The sequence below is a fragment of the Cynocephalus volans genome, chromosome 11, assembly GCF_027409185.1.
Source record: "Cynocephalus volans isolate mCynVol1 chromosome 11, mCynVol1.pri, whole genome shotgun sequence".
Taxonomy (NCBI): Eukaryota; Metazoa; Chordata; class Mammalia; order Dermoptera; family Cynocephalidae; genus Cynocephalus; species Cynocephalus volans.
In genome coordinates this window covers 22,482,992-22,507,099 of record NC_084470.1, presented here as the reverse complement: position 1 = coordinate 22,507,099, position 24,108 = coordinate 22,482,992, and the positions used below count along the sequence as shown (strand labels likewise).

The following is a 24,108-nucleotide window of genomic DNA, read 5'->3' as shown; positions in this document are numbered from 1 at the left end:
AGCTCAGGGGAAGAGGAGTGCATGAAGGCAGCAGAAGCCACTATGAAAGAAAGGACCACTCTGACCATTTCAAGTCCTGGCTGCTTCCAGGCTGAAGCTGCTGAGCTTATGGAGCAGGAGCTGGCAAAAGCCACAGCTGTACCCTTTGGATGAAGTTGCTTGGAGGCAGCAGGGGAGAAGGGGACCTTGGTGGCCCCCAAGCCAGCAGGACCACTAATAGGGTCCCCTCACACCCACACAGGAGCGAGAAGCCACAACAACTGAAAAAAAGGAGCCACTCAGAGGTCAGTGAGTCATTGCAAGGGACTGAAACACAGCCCGTCCCATGAGAAGTGTTTGCAGCATGGGCGGTGGGGGAGATGAGCCCACTGGGGGAACACTGGGGCACAGCAAGGACAGCTGATCTGCACCCCAATCAGCATAGAACCACTCAGAGGAGACTGGCCGGGAATATAGAATTGCATGGGGTGCAGTTTAATGAAAAGACTCAGGCCCAGCCCAGAGTCTCTACACAAACCAGGTACGCTGGATTTCACTAGACCCAGAAGTACCTACAAAGTCAACCATTAAAACCTGAGCTGCACAAAAAGCCTTCCCCTGGGAATAAGCAGCAAAGCAGCAATTGAGCTCAACCACACAGCTCAAGTACTGGTCCCCACAGGAAGTTCCCCCATTTTAGAAGTAAGCAAAGGACAACAAATCAGTTCCAGAGCAGAGTTTAAGTGGTGGGAACAGCAAATAACCCAACATAGAACTGAAAGCAAAAAAAAGTACCCACAACGAGAGACAAAGTTTGATATTAACTAATAAAGCCAAAGAAGACCTATAACACCTAGAAAGACAGGAAGTCCCGTGCGCTGCCAAGCCAGAAAGTGGGGAGGGCCAGGGGCCTCAGCAATGACCCTCGTCACCTGCAACCAGTCCCAAAGGTGGAGGATGATGGCCTCAGCCACACACACCCGCACGCGCAGCCAGCCTAGCAACGACCACCAAGCCACCTCATGAAGCACCTCAGGCTCTCCTGAGCTGGGGCAGTGGGGACTTCAGGCCTCTGCCACACACCCCACCCCCAACACGTGCAACCAGTCCAGTGATGACCACCGAGCCACAGCAAGAAGGGTCCTGGTTTGGGGGGGGGGGGGGGTTTGCCATATGCCTCTGACATCTGCACCCAGCCTGGCAATGATCAAGCCACTGCTGGAAGCCCCCCGGTCTCCCCTGTGGGAATGAGGGGGGTGCCACAGGTCTCAATCCCTCCCGTCTTCCTTCCTCCTTCTTCCATCACATTTCCTTCCTCTTCCCCCTCTCCCCCCCCTCCCAACTGTTCTGCAACAACATCCTAGAATGTAAAAAAAAATTAATAAAGTTACATTTTCTTAAAAAAAAAGAAAAAACTATTCTGAATGATGCGATAATGGTGTATACATGTCATTATACATTTGTCAAAATTCAGAGAATGCGCAGTACCAAGAGTGAATCCTAATGTAAAGTATGGACTTTGGGCGGTAATGACATGTCAATATAGGTTTGACTGGGGCTGACCCTGTGGCTCACTCGGGAGAGTGCGGTGCTGGGAGCGCAGTGGCGCTCCCGCTGCGGGTTCGGATCCTATATAGGGATGGCCCGTGCGCTCACTGGCTGAGCGTGGTGCGGACGATACCAAGCCAAGGGTTGTGATCCCCTTACCGGTCACAAAAAAGTAAAAAAAAAATTATATATATATATATATAGGTTTGACTGTAACAAAGGCACCAACCACTTTGGTGTGGGAGGTTGACAGTGGGAGAGGCTTTTGGGGGCGGGGGGAATTAGGGGGTATGTGAGAAATCTGTACTTTTTACTAAATTTTGCTGTGAACCTAAAACTGCTTTAAAAAATAAAATCTGTTAAAAATAAAACTAGTAAATAATTTATCAGCAGATTATAAGGTATCTAACAGATGCTAGCTAATTTATGTCCCGATGTTTTAACATTTCTTTTTCCCAGACAACTTTACGATCTCAGGTGGATTTAAGTACGTGTGTGCAAGAGTTAATATGCACACAAAGACACAGAGGCACAATGCCCCATGTATTAAAACATGGAATACCCTCATCTATTTGCCATGTACTGTGCCACAAATGACGAGAGGGGGAAAATGATGCCAAATATAACTGCTAGCCTGATCATTTCATAGTGTAAAACCCTGTCTCATAAGTGCTTATTAAATGAATTGAGAACAAAGGTTTAAAGGGGAGTATATGAACCAGTTTATTTCCAATCACATGATGTTTTATTTGTGAAATACAAGGTACTATTCTTTAATCATAGGAATTACTATTGAGGTAAAGACTAAAAAAATGTCATTAATTCAAGCCTTCTTTATCATTCCTAAAATTTTACTTGAGCTGTCTTAAAGAATCCCTTAGCAGTGTATGCACACACACACGGTGGTGGTAGGGTACTACATGATTTGCTAAGCAAACCAACAATTACAATGATATATTATTTGTGAAACTGCTTTTCAAAAGTTTCTGTAAGTGGTACTCTATCTACACAGAAGCAAAACACTCATTTATTATTTTTATTAGAATTATAATTCTGTTACCTATGTTTATAGTATCAAGTTAAGAATATTAAGAAAAATTCTCTGTAATATGAACATACAAGCATTCAATCAAGAAAACAAAGTTCCAAACTCTCTTCACAATAAAATTTAGCATATAAATAAGATGGACTTTATAGTCCTTTTAGTGAATAAAAAGAATGCCAAAATAGAATTAGATCTTCCAAGTTATATAGCAATTCACACTAAAAGATGGCCTAAATAAGTAGACAACATTTAGACACAAGAAAGGGGAAGTCATAAATCCTTTGTAAACATTAACCTAGAAACTCTCAAATATTAAGCAGAGAATATTTTAAGCCAAAATCAAATTATGTGCTCAGTGGGACAGTGATAAAATTCATTGGTAACAGTAGGTAGGATCATTATTCTGCTCTTTCTCTCCTAATAATGTATTGTAAAAGGCAATTCTTCTTAAAAGATATTGGTAACATAAACCTTAAAATCAAATGGAAATATATCACGGTGATTTAAGAGTTTGGGTTCTGGAGCCAGATTGTCTGGGCTCTTATACCAGGTATGCCACTTTCTAGCTCTGTAACATACCATGCCTCAGTATTCTCATATGTCAAACAGGAATAATAAAAGAAGCCATACTTCATGTAGTTGTTGTGGGGAGCAGTTGGAAGAATGCCTGGAATTCTTTAATCAATATTAATTCCTAGGTTCAGTGGGAAAGAGTGGACATAACAGCATAAAGGAATGTAAGTTCCATGAAGCCATTTTTTGTCCTTTTTGTTCACTGCTATATTCTTAATGCCTGAAACCTAGTAAACATCTGTTGAATTAAACTTATATGTGTACATATATGTGCATGTATTTTTTTTTTTGAAGGAAGTACACAAAATTAAACATGAGAAGAACTCCTAGAGTTAGCAAACTAACCAAAGTTAGAAGCTTTTTCTTTAAAACAACAAAAACAGTTGAGGGATACATTCCAAGTAACTGTGATTCATTAGAGCAAGTGACTCTCAAAGCTGGGGCAGGTGGTTGCAAAGGGGTTGTGAGGTAAGACAGGGAACAGGATATATGAAAATGGAGGAAACTTAAGTTTGAAAAAATCACCACAAGTGACGTTAAACACAAATACAATCCCATAATACAGATGAACGTCTTTGGACTAAAGGAAAATGAAAGCCAAAATAAAATATGTCCAGAGAGCTTTGAACTTTTTCTCTGTTGACCACTCTCTCCCAAAGTTTTACACATTAATCTCTGAAAATACGATTCCATGAAGGCATACTGAACCCCTTTCCCAAAAAGCTGCCTACACATCACTTTATCTACAAACACTCTAGCCATGCTTTTCTTTACATTCAGTATTCTCATAACTTTACCTGTTCACACTCCATCACTGAAAAATTTGCACCAAAGCCTTAATGCTCTCCCATTACTCTGCTCTTAACAATTCCAAAGTACTTGTTATTTCTTTAACAAAACTAGCTCTCTCATGCTTATGTATATGTACACATACTACTTCATCCCCCACAGCACTCTGCCTGGAACAAACTGGAAAGCTCCAACCTTCTTGAAATCTAGGCAGGGTTAGGTCTTACACTTAACAAGCTTTCATGCCACCTTGTACATAATACTCTTACAGCACTTTCTGCCACATATTTTTTGAATACGTGTGCATGTATTTTTATTTTGTAAACAGTGTCACAAATTTCATTGAGTTCCTTACTTTTATCATTCCAGTTTTTTTTAAGTAATAAACTTTAATTTTAGAACTTTAGGGCAATTTGCCACATATTTTTTAGTGATGTATTCGCATTTCTAGCTCTTCAGATTTTATCCTTTAGGGAGAACTTTCTTTTCTTTCTATTCCTAAGGAATTGTCTAGTATCTGGCACCCAGAAAAGGGAGTTAACAATTAGCAAATGTAAAAATAAAGATATAGCATGCCACTAGTTTGTAACATTAATAAAGGGGGAAATAAATGGCTGATTCATTAATATGTTTGTTTTTAACACTATTGTGAATGGGATCTTTTCCTCAGTATGATTTCTGACTAGTTACATACCCATTTATATAATTTACCTTTAAATTGAGAAAAATTTCTTTTTTCTAGAAATCTACAGAATGTTGTAGCAACAAAAGGAAGTCAGATTATGGCAAACTCCACCCCTGGTTTCTCTCTGGAGAAGAACACTGCCAAGATAATTAACGTTGGACAGGTGTACTATCTGAAAAAAAAAAAAGAAAAATCTAGAAGAGTCAATTGGATGGATTATAACTAGAGCCTTGATGACAGACTGGAATCAAAAGTCAAATGCAAAATAATATATCTAACAACAGGGAGAAAGGTATAAATGAGAAGTAGAGCCAAGAGAAAAGAATCTGACAAGAACTAAAAGTTCAAGACCAGAGAAGGTTGGAAACAAACAACGAAAGTTCAAGGACTGCAAGATTTAAAACGTTGATTGTGGCAGAGTCAAGATATTTTTTCAAATATCTATTATTAATCCAACTTCATCAAAATTTAAGAAAGCATTACAGACAAGTATTCATAATCTTATTTTTAAGTGAAAATTTTAAGCTTATGTTTAAATATGTGTATGAAATATGAAGCCCTCCAAAATTATCTTTTTATAGCAAGTGTTGTACTCTTTAAATCACAAAACTGATCAGAAAAAAATATTACTGATTTGATTGCTCTAAATTTAAGGGGTACTAAAAATGTCACCAGCCAAATGAACCCCAAGGAAATTAACTTGCTTTATACTAAATCATTCTGCACTAAATATATGAGAGAATGCTCGCAAATAAAAAATTGACAGACCTGTCAATATTACAAAAATTTACTTTATGTGCTTTACAAGAAATCTGCACTGTGGTTTTTAAAAATTAGTTTTTCCAAAATTCAAATACCACCACCACTCAACCTCCCCCCAGCTAAAAATCACATCCTTTTAAATATTTTACTAATATTTTACTACTTATACGAGTAAGAATTGTCTGACAACTAACAGGTTTATTAAGCATAGTGTATCACCACTTTAGTGACTGTACATAGGGAACAATAAAATATTCCAAATATGTCCTTTGGCTAAAGTAAAAAAAATCTACTGTTAAGATTCTGTGGAAAAAACTAAAATACTCAGGAGAAAGATGTCTTTTTAAAAACCTTATCAAAATAATGAAGTCTGTATATCCCAACTTTCACATAGAAATTATTTCAAAACCACATAAACAACCACCACCACCTTAGCACAGTCCTAAGAAAAAAATTTAAAAATATAATAAGAAGACCTATGGTGAGAATTTTTTTCGATCTCGTTAAGAAAACATTAATAAAGACCAACCTTTTTATTTTCAATTTCCTTTAAAATATGTGTGAAAGTATGTGACTATGTGTATATATTAATCTGATTAAATAAAACTCTTCAAAAACTAAAATTAAAACTAAAATTTCTGCCATAATTTATAGCTCAAGTTTAAAGCCTTATCTAATTGACTCTTTCCACCTATCACTGCCTTTATCTTTTATTAACTCGGTTTGAACAATATTAATTTGCAAAACTGGCTCTATAATACTAATTCTACTTTTGAAATACAAACAACATAATAAAACTGCCTCACTGCAGCAGCATGAATATTTGTGTTCTCTGGATTAGGAATAAATCTGTAGTCTCCAGGAGACAGTCTGAAGTAGTTTTCTATGTGCTCAGTCTCACAGGGGCAAAACAACAACAAAAACATTCATTAAAAGCCAAGACTACCTTTTCTTGGCCCTCTCTATCCCATATACCCCTTTTGGTATTTAAAACCAGAGGTATTTAAGAGCAAGGCAATAGCAGACAATGACAGAACTAAAAATGTTTAAATCATGATGACTGCTCTTAAGGAACTTAAAATTCAGTAAGACAGAAAAGAAAAAAAAAATCCAGTCTGTGATAAGTAGACTATAAGTTTCTTGAGGGAAGAATATGTACCTATTAAGTTTGACAAAGCAGTGAAAAAACAAAGTCTATGAGGCCATGATCTGGAAGAAATGGATTCTTATTAAATCCTATGGCTAGTTAAATTTTTAAAAATGAGGTCCAAAATGAAACAAACAAACAAACAAAAAAAGAGGTCCAACCAGATAAACGATAAAATTGCAGTAGTTCATTCATTATTTTGTGGATTTATCTTGGAAAAGTTATTTTATAACTGAAAATTCTAAACAAATATTGTTTACTGAACAATAATTAAAGCATGTAATTTGCATTGTTACTTCAAATCCAGAGAGAGCTATGTGTGAGTTCTTCTCAAAATATCTTAAAATTTGATAATTTTTCACATCTTGAAAACAACTTAATTAGAAAATCCTGAATTGTAATGGATTCTAAGCCACAGAATAGGAGAACTGTCTAAGAGTCCATACAGATATAAATAAATAATTGAATGAAAACATAAATAAGGGAGGAGGGAAACTTCCTCCTTACAGCAGGATACATAAATGTAAGAGGAATGACAGAAATAGGAAAATCACCATTTGATAATTATCACACAAAAAAATTACCACAATAATTTTTTAGGCAAGAATCCTTAATAGATACTAAAACTGGTAGGCAAAAGTATAGTAAGAAACTCATGCACAATATCAAAGTATCTCTCCATAAGAAATTGATTAATTACAAAGGGCAAAATAGTAATGTTACAGTGAAGAAACCCAGCAGATTCCCCCTCTTTAACCAAATGATGAAAGTTAACATCACTAATGGTGAGACGTATCAACAGGGGCCTCTTAATATGATAAACAAGGGGATCGCAACTCTTGGCTAGGTGTCGACCACACCCGGCTCAGCCAGTGAGTGCATCAACCATCCCTATATAGGATCCGAACCCGCGGAGGGAGCGCCACTGCACTCCCAGCGCCGCACCCTCCCGAGTGAGCCACGGGGTCGGCCCTTGAGGGCTATTCTACAAAATAACTGGCCAGTATTCTTCACAAGTGTCAAGGTCATGAAACAGGTTGAGGAACTGTCTCAGATTAGAGGAGAAACATGACAACTAAACGCAAGGTGGGATCCTATATTGGATCCTGAACCAGAAAAAGGACATCAGTAGGACAACTGATAAAATTTGAGTAAGGTCTGTATATTCATAGTATCATATCAGTTAATTTTCAGGTTTTGATAACTGTACTGTGTTATGTAAAATATTGGCATTTGGGGAAGCTAGGTGAGGGGTACAGGGGAAACCTCTATACTATTTTTACAACTTTATTTCAGGAAAGAAGGAGAATAAGCCAACTAACTCCCAAACTATACACTAAAATACAACTTAATAAGAGATCCAACGACATGAAGGAAAAAATAGGTGACATATTTTATCAAATAACCTTCCTGAGGGTTCAGAACATTTCTTTACTCTTAATACAGTAATTCACTCACAAAAGCTGGGCATTAGTGTTATGCAGGTTCCCTCTCCCCACCCCTATCCAATATGGTCTCTATCTCTTGAAGATCAAAACTATGATAATTATTCTATTTATAATAATCAAATTGCACTTAAAAATATCTGCATATTCCATAGGACTGTACTGTGCAACAAACAGAATTTCAATAAATCCTTGCTGGGAAAAAAAGAAACCATCGGATAAAATCAACAATATTTTTATATGCCTGAAAACACCCCTAAATGTATAATCCTGTTAAGAATATTACTAACCAAAGAATGTTTAAAGCCAGAGGCTACCACAAGGGAGTAACAACTTCTTTCATCTTTTATGCTTATACTTCGCATTTCCAAGGATCTTCCCTGTATTAGTTTCCTAGGGCTGTTATGACAAAGTACCACAAACTGGATGATTTTAAACAGAAATTTATTCTCCTAGTTCTGGAAGCTAGAAACACAAAATCAAGGTGTTGGGGGGGCCGCCATATTGTCTCCAAATCCTCTAGGGGAGGATCCTTCCTTGCCTCTTCGAGCTTCTGATAGCCCCAGGTGTTCCTTGGCTTGTTGCAGCATTACTCCAATCTCTGCTTCCATCTTCACATGACCATCTTCCCTCTGCGTCTGTGTCTTCACATGATATTCTCCTCCCTCTGTCTCTGTTTTCTCTTCTTATAAGGACACCAGTCACATTGGATTAGGGCCCATACAAATTGAGTATGATCTCATGTTTACTTGATTACATTTGCAAAGATCCTATTTCCAAATACAGTCACATTCACAGGTATACATATTAGGACTTCACCATATCTTTCTGGGGGACACAAATCATTCTACAACAACTCTCTATTCCATAAAAGCATTGTTTAGAAGTTACTTATTCAACATCATTTTAAGAAATGTTTATTGAGCATCTCCTATATGCTAGGTACCATTCTAAATAAGTGCTAAAAATAAAGTGGTAAATAAATTAGAGAAATGATCTGCCATTAAGAAGCTGCTATTTCCAGTTCATAGAATCAGACAATAAAGAGACAAACATGACAATCTCAAATTATGAGAAGTGCTATGAGGTGATAAAGTACTTTAAAAGGGTGGTCTTAGACTGTCTAAAGAGGTGACAGTTGAGCTAAGACAAGAGGGATGTGCAACTGTAATGGCCAAGGAAGGACGCTGGAGCAGAATGACAATGGAGGAAAGGTGTCTGTTTATTTAAATGATATGGCCATGTGACAAAGGTGCAGACAGTTTACAATTTATTAGGCCTACCAACTTTGAAATTATGTGATTCTTGAAGAATGTTTTTTATTTTAAGAGTCTATATCAGTTTTGCACATCGAAGTTAGACATTTAATTTTTTTATATTATACGACTTTAATTTTGGATAATTTAAATTTGTAGAGCCCACAATCACTCAGTGAGTGTTTGCTGATGACAAACCTGAAGGACATAGTAAAAAAGAACATTAACAGTGCAGGCAAAGTCAAGGTCATGTACTGTTATAATATGAAGCTGTAGTGATTATTATACAGTTGTATATTTATTGCTAAATAAATACTATTGCTCCACAATTAGCAGAAAATTAATTGCAGGGGGGACCTTAAAGGAGGTTAAATAAGGAACTAGAGTATTCTCCAGCAGAAGGCTTTCAGAATCCCAGGGACTGTGAAATCGGGGGTAGAATACAAAGTTAGGTGAAGCACACGTATAAAAGTTTGGAACAATCATAACCATATACTGTCATCGCTGCTCACTGGACCACCATGCCTGCCGGCTGCCCAAGGCAATCATTTTGATTAAATATATTCCAGGGATGCCTCTGATCAGGTTTCTCTTTATTTCTCTAGTGTTCCCCAACACTAAGCTCACTACCTTTAATAGGATACAAAAATTCAAGGCATTAGTGATGGTACAAAAACTACTGTACTAAGTACAAAATTCTAGGATATAATCATTGATGTAGCTTAATACAGCGTAACACAATGGGCAGGTTTAATACAAGCTGGGGTTTTTTTTTTTTTTTTTTTTTTTTTTTTTGGTCTTTTTCATGACCAGTACTCAGCCAGTGAGTGCACTGGCCATTCCTATATAGGATCCGAACCCGCGGCGGTAGCGTCGCCGCGCTCCCAGCACTGCACTCTCCAGAGTGCGCCACGGGCTCGGCCCCTTAAGCTGTTATATTTAATTACCAGTTTACTAGACTCATTTCTTATGTCTCAATTCTTAAAAATATGCAGTATTTCTGTCAGGTGCTCTTATTAAACATTAGGCACTCTTAAGACACGGCAAACCTTTACTGACTAGAATCTCTAGAGTATGAGTGATTCCATGTGTAGGTGTCTAGGACAATTGATATTTTGCTTTAAGTCCCAAAACACTTAAGCATACTGAATGGCAAACAAATTACACTAAAGTCTCACTAGACTTCACCTCTCTGAGCTACACCTTCTACCTCCCCACCCCCAAAACAACCATAAGGAATATCTTTATGGGACAGCTGGGTTTCAATAGGGTGAGTTTGGTGAAAAAAACTGAATATTTGAGGGTTTTTACTGTGCTAAACCTACTTTCTTCTCCAACTGCTTCTTCCCTACAACTCTCCTCCAGGTAAAAAGGTAAGTTTCATTGTCTTCAGCCCCAATTGCCTCTCTCATACCACTCTCCATCTCCATTTCACATACACCACACCAGCCTCCCTCTTCCATATTTCTAGATCTCTTAACATTTCTTTCTTTTTTTTTTCTTTAAAAGATGACCAGTAAGGGGATCTCAACCCTTGGCTTGGTGTTGCCAGCACCACGCTCAGCCAGCGAGCAAACCGGCCATCCCTATATAGGATCCGAACCCATGGCCTTGGTGTTATCAGCACCGCACTCTACCGAGTGAGCCACGGGCCGGCCTAGATCTCTTAACATTTCAAATTTACATTCACTGAATGAAATGATATAAATCTTTTCTTCAAAAAAAACCTAGAGCATTTATTGTTTATGCTGTTTGTAGTACCTTTTTACAAAACGTCCTTGTTTTATATTTATATTTGAGCTTTATGGATAAGGCCAATGTCTTCAACATCTTTGCATAGAAACATCTCAGCTATCTGAACACAGCTGAAAACTAGGAGAAATACTCTCCCAACACTATGAATTCTCTAAGTTACCCACTGTCTCTCCCAAATCATTATCTCTATCCCTCTCTACATGTATACCATTCTCTAAACTAAATGAGTGTCATCTACTCATTTCCTGACCACCTACCACTGCTCCTCATATTCATGCATCTTGGTCAGATTTCTGCCCTACTATATGTCCTATTACCATGAGCAATGTCCACCCAAAATTCAAGTCTCAAGATTCCTGGAACTTTTCAGTTCAAAAGGCCTACTCACACAGCCTTTAGACTTTAAATCTACCAACCCCCCACAGCCAAACACTTAACTGATCTTATCCAATCTTAAAATATTCACAGCTCTCTCATACCTACACTGTTACTATACCTGCTCCTCGATTTCATAATCACAGCCTACTGCTTACTCCTTCCATCCTCTACCTGTCCCTTCCCGCATCTCATTTCCTTAGTAAATCTACACATGAATGACTACCTAAATTACTTCCTCACCAACACTTTTTACCCCTGGTCAATCAGCATGGGGTCCATGCAAAAGTCCAAGCTCACAAACTATCTTCTCTTAAATGTTCAAACTATTGGGCAGTGTTAGAAAAAGGATCACAGAACCATGAAAGTTGATAGCACTACAAATTTTGGTCTGCAATTTCAGATGGAATCTTAATCCCACTAAGCAATCTTTTTAATTGTCCTTGGCTCCCTCTCTGATTCTCTTCAACAACTGCTCACAATTTTCACTAATTTTAAGACCCCTTCCTGTGGCCAACCTCCACATTCTCTTAAATTCATTAAAAAAAATTTGAGATTATTAAGTTATGAATTATCTGCTCAATTTTTGCCTCTCCCTCACTCATCCTTTGTCCTTCAATACTATCTTAGAAAATGTTATCCTTCCTTCTTGTTCTTGCCCCATGCCTACAAGTCAGTATTTCATTCTCTACTAGCTTTTTCTCTAAACAAAACACTCAAGTGTCTCCTATCACTTAAAACATATAAAGACTATAATTTCCTATCCTTGCTAGGCACCACACTCCCTGTTTTCCTTCTTAGAAAAGCATTATATATTCACTGCTTCCACCTCCTCATTTCTCATTCCCTCCTCTAGTTTGTTCTACACATTATAACATTCCTTTCAACTAGATCATGGGTGCTAACCAGAAAAGAAATCACTGGGTCACTTGGGTTTGGGGAATATTCTCCTCCCCCAATCTCCCCAGACACTCCCCAATCTTTGCCCTCAAACAAGAGTAAACTGCTTTTACTAACCAGATATGATGAATTCTTTAGGTACATCAGGTAGCATAAAGGTTGTTAACACTAAATTTTAAAGTACCCGATGACTCCAAAATCCTTATTTCAGATCCTGATTTTACTACTGCTTCCTGTACATATTTTCTTAGGTGCAACATTGTGACTTTGGTCATGACATTCCAGAAACTGAGGGCTGGCCTGTGGCTCACTCGGGAAAGTGCGGTGCTGATAACACATTAAGGCCACGGGTTCGGATCCCATATGGGGATGGCCGGTTAGCTCACTGGCTGAGCGTGGTGCTGACAACACCAAGTCAAGGGTTAAGATCCCCTTACTGGTCATCTTTTAAAAAAAAGAGAGAGAGAGAGACAGACAGAAACTGAGCTTTTTTCTCAACAGTACCCCACCTCCCTGTCCTCCAAATTACTCATTTCATCTAATGGAATCATGCAGTCACCCAAGCAGGAAAATCAGAAACCCTGAGATCAGCCTTGACTTCCCCTTCTACCTCACCAAATCCTGCCAATTTTACCAATAAAGTGTACCTTAAATCCATCCCATCCTCTTTAATCTTACGATGCCATAATAAAGGTCTCTACTGTCCACTTGAATATTTCAATAGTCTCCTAGTCTTCTTGATTCCCTCAATTCAGTCCTCTACCTTATAGCCAGACTGACTTATTTAAAATACTTAATTTAATCACATCAGATTCCTGCTTAAAATCTTTCAAATAGCTCCCTAACACTTCTAGGATTAAATTCAAATTCCTAAGCATAGCAAGCAAAGAATTAACAATCTGGCTCCTCACCAGTCTCACCTCCAATTTCTCCCTAAATTTATGTCTCTTGTAATACCAAACTACTTCCAGTTCATTGCAAACACTTTATGGTTCACACACACCTCCATGACTGTGCTCATACTATTTCCTCCCTGAAACAGTCATTCACCACTTTGTTTGGTAAATTGAAAGAGTCCAGTTCAACTTAATAAAGACTTAAATAAGGCAGCTGATAAAATACATATACAAGTAAATAACTTGTTTGTATACTTGCTCATAATAACACAAAAATAAAAACAAATATATAAAATTATCAAAACATATACAGGATAATATGAAGAAAATAGTCATTTTAAAATACTTTATTAAAGATTATATCTGAACAGTAAAATTATGGGTAACTTTTATTCCTTGCTTTTGCTTCTCTGTACTTACTACAATAAACAAGTGTTACATATGCAATAAGAAAAAACTAAGTTTTTTGAAAATCTGTATAGGCCTTAATATAACTTGTAAGACAGTAACACATTAACAAAAAGTTGCGTATACATATACCTACATATATGCACGTCCCAGAGCCTACCTGAATTGTAAAAGGCCATCAATGTCAGTCTGGAGAACTTAAGACTTCATTTTGTCCAATGAAGCTATATTTTATAAATATTTAAGGGAGAGTATAGGAAAGACTAGAGAGATTAAAGCCTAGCTATAAGGAAAGCAATTATAAAGCTATTACGTAATACTGTCAGGAGATGTCAGGGGACTCAACCATAATGCTAGCAACAGGTAAACAACAAAAGAGATGAGTTCAAGAAAAAATGTACAGGTAGCTCTTGTAAGTGCAAGTGGATACAGTGAACTAAAAATGCAAAGTTTTTAAAAGTGATTTATTTCAAATTCCACATGAGAGAATAGTGATAGAAAATAAAAAAACAAAAAAGTAAGAATGAAGAGTGGAGAAGTGAAGCACTCCCCACAGGGAAAAAGGGTAAACATAATGAGTTCAATTTTAGAAATGAGAGATGACAGTGGATCATCCTGTCACAAATGTCCAAAACAAAGGTAGAAAATGTAATGTATAGGAAACTGGGAAACTGAACTTGGATTCAGGAAACACAGACTCTAATCTTGGCTTTGATATTTACTAATTTGTGACCTGGCAATTAAAATCTTATTTCAAATGCTAGATCAGCATATTTTTCAAACTTAGCTTTCTCCCTCTTACAGCAGAAGAATCTTAACTATGAAAATATCTCAGAGGAGGAAGGATCACAGGAAAGTCACAGAAGAAAGTTTGGGGAAAGTAGGGTCTTCATGTATGGAGAAATCATCTTCAAAAAGGGTACCAAGACCATTCAATGGGAAAATGACAGTCTTTTTAACACATGATGTTGGAAAAACTAGATATCCACGTGCAAAAGAATAAAACTAGACCCTTATCTAATACCATATACAAAAATGAATTCACATGGATCAAAGACCTAAATATAAAATCTAAAACTATAAACTTCTTAGAAGAAAACATGGGATAAAAAAACTTCACAGCATCGGATTTGGCAATGATTTCTTGGATAGGACACCAAAGGCACAAGCAACAAAAAGAAGAAATAGACAAACTGAACTTCATGAAAATTTTAAAATTTTGTGCACTGACAGACAATAACATCAAGACTAAAATACAGAAATAAAAAGGCCATAAACGAAGAGGAGAAAATATTGCAAAGATATTTGTGTGTGATAAGGGACTAATATCCAGAATAAAGAACTCCTAAAACTCAAGACAAAAAAAAACCTGATTCACAAATGGGCAAAGGGCTTGAACAGACATTTCTCCAAAGAAAATATGCAAATGGCCAATAAAAAGATGCTCAATATCATTAAGAAAATACAAATCAAAAATCACAATGAGATAATCACCTCACATCCATTAGGATGAATACTATCAAAAAAGGCGAGGATGTAGAGAAATTAGAATCCTTGTGCATTGTTGGTGGGAATGTAAAATGGTACAGTTACTGTGGAAATAGAATTACCATATAACTCAGCAATTCCACTCACTACCTGCTATATATCCAAAGAACTGAAAGCAGAATCTTGAAGAGTTAATTGTACACCCATGTTCACAGCAGCGTTACTCACGATAGCTAAAATGAGGAAGCAACTCAAGTGCCCACTGACAGATGAAAGGATAAACATAATTTGCAACATACATACAACAGAATATTATTCAGTCTTAAAATTGAAGGAAACTGACATGCTACAACACAGATGAACCAGGAAGACATTATGCTAAGTGAAATAAGCCAGTCACAAAAAAGTCAAATACTGTATGATTGCACTTATATGATGAGGTACTTAAGAGTAGTCAAATTCATGGAGACAGAAAGTAGAATGGTGGCTGCCAGCTGCCAGAGGTGAGAGAATTAGGCAGTTATTATTTAATGGGTATAAAGTTTCCGTTTTACAAGATGAAAAGAGTTCTGGAGATAGATGGTGGTGATGGCTGCACAACAATATGAAAATACCTAATACTACTGAACCGTGCACTTAAAAATAGTTTAGGATACTAAATTTTATATTATATGTATTTTACCCCAATTTTTTAAAAATGGGGGGAAAGCTCCAGTGTTGAGTGGGGGGGGCAGAAGGGAGGATAAAGCCATGCCAACCCACCTTATGTTTACCTTGAAATATATCCACACAAGACAACATATATTGTTTTACAAGAACACATACAAGTAAATGTATATATATCAAGCATATTAAAATATGTGTCTATTGGAGGAAAGGAGAAAGAATGATTAATATAGATAAAAAGGAAATGAATATATAAAATGGAAACAAAACCTTGAATGAGTCAATAATTACTTTAAACCATGAACTAAGGTCAGGATTAATTCAATCCTCTTTACTTGAGGTCCCATCAGTAAATTTAAAATAATTTAAAAGTCCAAAAAACTAAGCTGGCTGGTTTAGCACAAGTTCAGTGGGTTAGAGCGCAGCCTTATAACACCAAGGTCACGCGTTCAGATCCCTGTACTGGCCAGCCAGCAAAAAAACACTAAAAGCTGTTCTAGAAAGCAATTAATATGTATCAATATCTTTAAAACCAAACAATCTTTGATTCATTAATTCCTCTTCTAAAAATTTATCCTAAAGCAAAAATAAGTATTCACCCACCCTGAACTACTCATAATAAATAAAATCTTAATTAAAAAAAAGCAAACAACTTAATGTCCTACAAATGGAGAGCAGTTACTTATAAAATATTTTTATGTACACCTTTAAAAACACTGAGAAGAATTAAGCATGAAATGCTTATGATATAATATAGAAGGAAAATGGCCAATGCATAGACTTATACATAAGGGATGACCTCTCCCACACATATTTTACATATACTTTACATGCACAGAAAAAAACTGAAAAGGAAATGCACTAAAATGTTTATAGCTATTATGAATTGTGGACTTATATGCTGACTTCCTATAGTTTTCTTTATATTTCCTGGTATTAAATAAAAAACGGAGCTCTATTAATAGTTATATTAGACAACAGCATAATTCAGTTACTACCAGAACTGCCACAGGCAGACCAGGACATATGGTCACCAGGACGTATGGTTACCAGGTCATGTGAACGCTATCATTTAAAAACAAAATTATTTTTAAAAATATTTCCAAAAAATCATACTGATTATGGACGCACAGATTTTAGTGTTTAGAAGACATTTTTTGAACTTCTAGGGTGTTTTACCAAAAAATTAATAGGGGTACCCCACATTTCTATGTAGATGTATTAAGAAAAGTTTTTCTTTAATATTCCTAAATATTCCTTTAATAGGAAATAATAAATCAAAGGTAATTTAGGATGTTAATAAGTGCTAATATTTATCACTATTTTTGCTAGCAAAATCAGAAGATCAAATGTAACTATTCACACAAATAAGCAGTAACTTATTCTATCAATTCCAACACTCCCACCATAATTAGTAATTTTTTAAAACTGTAAAATAAAGTAAAAACATCAGATACTTAAAATAAGCTACATGCCTTAGTCCTATTTCCTATACTTGCTGAACTAACCAGCTGAAGTTGGTTTTACAAAGTGAAATCAGTTCTGAGAAGATGTTAACTTATTAGCTAATAAACTTCATCTGAATTATAAATTCCATAATTATATTTGCTATTATTTAACTGCCAAAATTAGTAAAAATAGTCCTTGTTCTAACACCACAGTGACAAAAAGGAGGACACTGATGAAAACTGTCATTTAACAAGATATATTACTCTGCCATTTTGCATGGCTCTATTAATTTTTATTATGGCATTCTTAATTGTGCTTGATTTTACCTTCTTCCCAGGCCTCAAAATCGAAAGTACACACAACCACCTCCCTTTTTTCATGCAATCCAAATGCCCCTTTAAAAAGAGGCATATATTCATGGGGCTGCCTTAAAAATCCCAGTGAGAGGCAACTCTAATTCACACAACCAAAGTAAATTTTGACACTATTCCTGGTTTTACCACTTTCTGATCCTGCACAATTAACAACCTTCTCACGCCTCAATCTAATTAACTCCTCTGAAGTAGGTGTTTCAAAGGGTACAGAACAGAACGTAACTGATAGCTGTGAAAGTTTCTTTAAACCACAGTAAAACAAGAAAAAGTGACAACATAAGATCCCAACATTGTCAAGAGGAATCTGAAAAAGATTTTTTCCAAAAATGTTTCCTGTCTCACTGTCATTATAAAACTACTTCCAGCAAAATTGTGTAACAGTAATACAAGTGTTAAATTTTTGTGTTGCTCTGTTAAACTTCAAAAGGTTTAAGAAGATTCCTTCAAAACCCTCTTTAATTTGCTCAATTCTCTTTTCAAGCATATTAGACTCCATTAACAGCCAATCATGTAAGCAAAACTGCAAGTGACCTGAGAGTTGCCATAGCAACAGCTGCTTTCTGAAATACGTGTTATGCATTTTAAAAGCTCTCACAGAAAGGATATCACATCTATCAATTAACCACCAAAGCTCAACAGAGCACATTACCCAAATGAAACGAAAAACTCAACTACCTTAAACAGGGCAACTACTTTGTAATAAAAGGGATGTTTCCTATTCATGACCCAAAATGCTATATCATGGTTTGTAAATTTCAAAATGTGTTATAATTAATAACATAGAATAGCTGAATACCATGTTTAGTAGTGCACAAAATAGATACAGTAAAGAAAGAAGTATAATCAGGACTATATTTAGCAATGCACAACCATCAAGGGTAATGAATAAACATATGCTGTAATAAACTGGCAAACTGTCACGCGATCTTACTAATAAAAAAGTTGGCCTAAATGTAGTATACTAAAATGGTTTTCAACATTCATATGGTGTGTGTGCGCATGTGTATGTGTTTGTGTACACTTCATAGATTATAAAAAAGATGTGCAAACAGTATATACAAAAGACATTCTACCATTTTCGAGAAAAATCATTCTTTTGGCAATTCATCTGAAATAGATGCCTCTACCTATAAAACTCATTCTCATGAAGATGCACAGCTTCCCAGGGTTTACCAGAAAGGTCATCTGAACAGTGTGCAATTCTGCAACAATAAGAAACTTTCAAAAACAAACATCTCTGCAAAATAATTTCAAAGCTGATCATTAATAAATGTCCACAATTAAAGGGAAAAATAATCAATAAAACACAGCAGACCTGAAAAATCAATTTCTAAAACTATATTTAACCATCTAAGTAAATAAACAGAATGTATAAAAAGTACTACTCAAAATTTTTTTTATCATGAATAAAACTGCTACAAATAGAATAATAAGATAAAACATACTGAAATCACCAATAATCATATTCAAACACTGGAAAGAAAAATATTTTGGATAACATACTCTAAAAAGAGACTCTAAGTTAATGTGATAAAAGAATCTGTTTCATACACATTCTAACTTTAAATTTCTACAACTTCAAAAAAAGGATTTTTTGAAAAACTGGGGACTACTGCTAACTACTAAAGCATAAATTCAGGAAATAAGGTATAACAAGGATGAACACAAAAAATTGTTTTAATGGCTGTTAAGTGAGAAAGCCAACAACAAGCCACTATAACAATGCCTAGGAATGACCCCAACATTTTAGAACCCTGGAAGGCCCAATGATTGAAGTATTACTGTATTAATGAGGTATTCATTAACTTCCCAGATAATTCCTTTGACCCAAATGTCATTCTATGTTCAGATGGTAGATAACACAGCACATTTTTCCTTTCAAAAGAAAAATCTCATCCTTTATTTCAAACCTGTATTCCTTGTACCTACACAAACTTTGAACATGATCAAACACTGAATTCAAAATCCAAGCACAAACACCAAAGTCAGGGGTTTGGATCCACATACTGGCCAACCACAAAAAAGCCAAAAACAAAAACAAGAATAAAATCCAAGCACAATATTAATACTACTAACAACTATTATCTCTTAAGCGCTTCTAAGCAATTTATATGCATTAACTCATACGATCATCACAATATCCCCATGAGATATGTATTATCATCATCCCCAATTTACAGATGATGAAACTGAGGCACAGAAAAGTTAAGTAACTTACCCAAAGTCACACAGCCAATAACTTGTGGACCCAACGTTCTAAGTCAAACAGTCTGATTCTATATCCCTCACCCTTAACTATTATTCACAAAGCTCATTGTAAGTAAATATGGTTCCAACTATAACCCTTTATCCTAACAAATTAATGTTTCTCTAATCATCTCACACCCTTTCTCTCCTTAGTTTAGCTAACCGAGCTTAATAATTCCAGCAAAGCAAAATACAATTAGTTTTTTTAAAAAATAAAAATCAAGTATGTTGAAAACAAACAAAAAAAGGAGCAATTAGCTCACCTATGAAGCCTACATAAAAACTGTAGAAGAGGATAAAATAGCTGAGATTTCTTTCTTTTTAAGCAAAGGACATATATGCACAGATGAGTATGATTATAATGATGATGTTGACAAAGTTATTATATACTCCCACATTTAATTCTCACAATCCTGTGAAGTAGATTTACTGTCTCTACTTTAGAATAAGCAAACAGGTACAGAGAAATGAGGTAATTTGCCTAAGGGCATACAGCTAGTAAGTGGCAGAATTGGGATTCAAAAACCTCTGACAGTTTGACCAGATATAGCCTCACTGTTAACCATAATCCAACCAATTAGTACCAGTGATTAGTGGAATTAAAGATTTTTAGAGGTAAGGAGATATATCATAAGGGCAGGCAATCATGACATAATCATTCCTAAAAACAGTCATGGCTAGACATGCAGATTTAGCAATAGTAAACTTTTAGAAAAACTGAAAAACACCAAAATATAACAACAATTGAGGACTGTTAAATAAACTACAGGGCTTCCAATTCAACATGGCAGACTGAGCACACAAATGTGCCTTTTCTTCCACCCCTGGTCTTCAGGTAATCACAGAAAGCTGTTTTGTTTTTAAACAAACTCAGAAAGAAAATAAATCATAAAACATATGGGGGTAAAAGTGTTCCATCATCAGATCAGAAAATGCCTAGAAAATATAAAACAAATGAGATCAGATTAGGAAAGACTAAGCAAAGGAAACTGCATCCTAGATATCAGTTTGGATCTTCTCCAAGTTTGGGATTTCTAGGAGCTAAAGAGTGGCTCCAAGTTTATAATGCAAATTATCAAGGATATATATCAGTAATTAAAGAACTACATTTGAAATGACTTAGGCCTCTCCTCCTCTCCCTGCTTAAAGAGAAAGAGCTGAAAGCAATGGCTATCCACCTCAAGATTAAGCGCAGGTACTAGTCTAAAGTGTTCTTCAAACTATTAGTTTGAAATAATTTTGATGTGCTACAACTAGCAATTTTTAATGATCTAAAATGCATAAAACAGAAAAAACAAAGTAAAGATATGTGCTATTTCTCTGTAACGTTTGCTTCAGCCATACATTTATAAATTCATATAAATGTGTGTACTGAGTTGAAATGTAAAACGTATTTTATACTATGAAGCACAGCTTTTTAAAAGTTACAAAGCTCAAAATAAAGTGTGTAGGTCTGTGGCGAGCTCCTAAGGTGGGTGTTGAGGCGTAAAAGTAAAGCAGATCAGTACTTGAGACATAAAGCATTCCACTTCCCACATAAGGGATGATTATTTTGGCAATTGTGGATACTTAACACCTTGCCTCCTAATCAACCATACACATTAAAGCACTATTTCTCAACCTTTCCTTCCATTATTGACCCCAAAAGAGCTTGTTTAAAATGTTTTTTCCCTAATCACCATCTCTATGAAATTTTAGTACAACAGATCTGTTCATGTATTACATGCATATCTGTGGTTTACACATAAGACCAATGTGTTTTTTTGCCCTAATAACCAATTTTTTGAGAAATGCAAACCTGTGAGGATGCATTAGAATAAAGAAGCCTACCACATGCCATAGTCAAGAGAAAGACCTATGGGTGAAACAAACCTGCAGCAGAGAACCACAGTCCATTTACTTAAGTTGACCAAATTAATCTTTCTTTCATGAATATGGAAGAACAATCAAGAATCACCAAACATGAGGAAAAATAAAAGATGAAAAAATTAACAAAAGAAATTGGAGAAAGGGCAGAGCTGCAAGCACATAGGGTGAAGCTATAAACCACAAAGGATTTCCCAGGCCTTGAAATCTGGTTGAGCTTCTCCAGCTGTTTTTGCGTTTTTTATTTTTATTTTTTCCTTTTTTTAAATAAATGTTTTATTTTAAAGTTTAACATTAAACAATGTCATCATTTTTTGAGTCCCCTTACTGAATCCTCCCTTACCTCCTCCTGCAGGCCCCTTTCCCACTTCTGGTAACCTCAGTTCTGTTTTGTCCTTTTGTAAGTATTATTGTAATTATTGTATCTTTTGCTTGTTTATTTATCTTTTACCTTCCACTTATGAGTGAGGACATGTGGTGGTATTCTTTCTGCACCTCGCTTATTTCACTTAGCATGATTTTCTCTACGTTCATCCATGTTGCTGCAAATGGCTGTATTTCATGCTTTTTTATGACAGAGTAATATTCTATTGTATATACAGACCACATTTTCTTTATCCAGTCATCCAACAATGGACATTTAGGTTGGTTCCAACTCTCAGCTATTGTAAATAGAGCTGTGATAAACATGGCAGTGCAGGTATCCCTTCAACACGACGATTTCCAATCTTTTGGGTGTAAACGCAGCAGTGGAATTGCTGGATCTTATGGCAGTTATACCTACAGTTGTTTGAAGAAACTCTATACCGTCTTCCATACTGGCTGCACCAATTTACAGTCCCATCAACAGTGTAGGAGGGTACCCCTTTTTAAACGTTGTCAGCATTTGTTATTCTCTATCTTTTTGTTAACAGTCTAACTGGGTTTGGATGATATCTCAATGTGGCTTTGATTTTACATTTCCCTGATGCTGAGTGATGTTGAGCATTTTTTCATGTGTCTATTGGCCATACATATATCTTCCTTTGAGAAACGCCTATTCCTCTCCTTTGCCCATTTTTCAATCAGGTTACTTGTTTTTTTACTGTTGAGTTCTCTGTATATTCCAGACAACTAATCCTCTGTCAGATGCACAGTTTGCAAATATTCTCTCCCACTTTGTAGCTGGTCCTTTTGCTCTGTTGTTTCTTTTGCTGCACAGAGCTTTTTAGTTTGATATAATCCCATCTGTTTATTTTTCTTCTGTTGCCTGTGCTTTCGGGGTCATATTCATAAAGTCTTTGTCCAGTCCTACTTCCTGAAGTGTTTCCCCTGTTTTGTTTTCAGAGTTTGATCATTTCAGGTCATATATTTAAGTCTTTAGTCCATTTTGAGTTGGTTTTCTATACAGTGAGAGATACAGGTCTAGTTTCATTCTTCTACATATGGATGTCCAGTTTCCCCAGACCATTTATTGAAGAGACGATCTTTTTCCTCAATGTATGTTCTTGGTGCCTTTGTCAAAGATCAGTTGGCTGTAAATTTTGGGGTTGATTTCTGGGTTCTCTACTCTATTCAATAGGTCCAAGTGTCTGTTTTTATGTCAGTACCATGCTGTTTCGGTTACTAAAACTTTGCAGTATAAAGTAGTGTTATGTCGTGTGTGCGCGCGCGCGTGTGTGTGTGTGTGTGTGTGTGGGTGTGTGGGTGTGCGCGCGCGCGCTCAGGACTGCTTTCCCTATTTGGGGTCTTTTATTATTCCATATGAATAATTGTTTCTTCTGTTTCTGTTAAGAATGTCATTAGTATTTTGATGGGGATTGCACTGAATCTGTAGATTGCTTTGGGCAGTATGGACATTTTCACAATGTTAATTGTTCCAATCTAAGAGCATAGAATGTCTTTCCATCTTTTTGTGTCCTCTTTAATTCCTTTCAGCAGTGATGTGTAGTTCTTGTTGTAGAGAACTTTCACCTCCTTGGTTAAACTGATTCCTAGATATTTTATTTTTGGGGTGACTATTGTAAACGGACTAGCTCTCTTGGTTTCTTTTTCTGTTAGTTCATAGTTGGTAGTATAAAAACACTGATTTTTGCATGTTGATTTTGTATCCTGAAACTTTACTGAAATCATTTATCAACTCTAAGAGCTTTTTCAGTGGAATCTTTAGGCTTCTCTCTATATAAGATCATATCATCTGCAAACAGGGATGGTTTGACTTCATGTTTTCCAATCTGAATGCCCTTTATTTCTTTCTCTTGCCTGACTGCTCTGGCTACTACTTCCAATACTATGTTAAAAAAAAAAAAAAAAAAAAGAGGAGTGGTGAGAGTGAGCATCCTTGTCTTGTTCTCATTCTTGATGGAAAAGCTTTCACCTTTCCCCCATTCAGGATGACACCAGCAGTAGATTTGTTGTATATGGCTTTTATTGTGTTGAGATACTATCCTTCTATACCTAATTTGCTGAGTCTTTA

General features: G+C 36.1%; 1 protein-coding gene across 1 annotated transcript in view; it reads right to left on the bottom strand.

Moving 5' to 3' along the window:
* STAG1 (STAG1 cohesin complex component) overlaps window positions 1–24,108 on the bottom strand; it is a 365,558-nt gene that overhangs the window by 280,760 nt on the left and 60,690 nt on the right. The gene's annotated exons all lie outside the window — the stretch shown is intronic.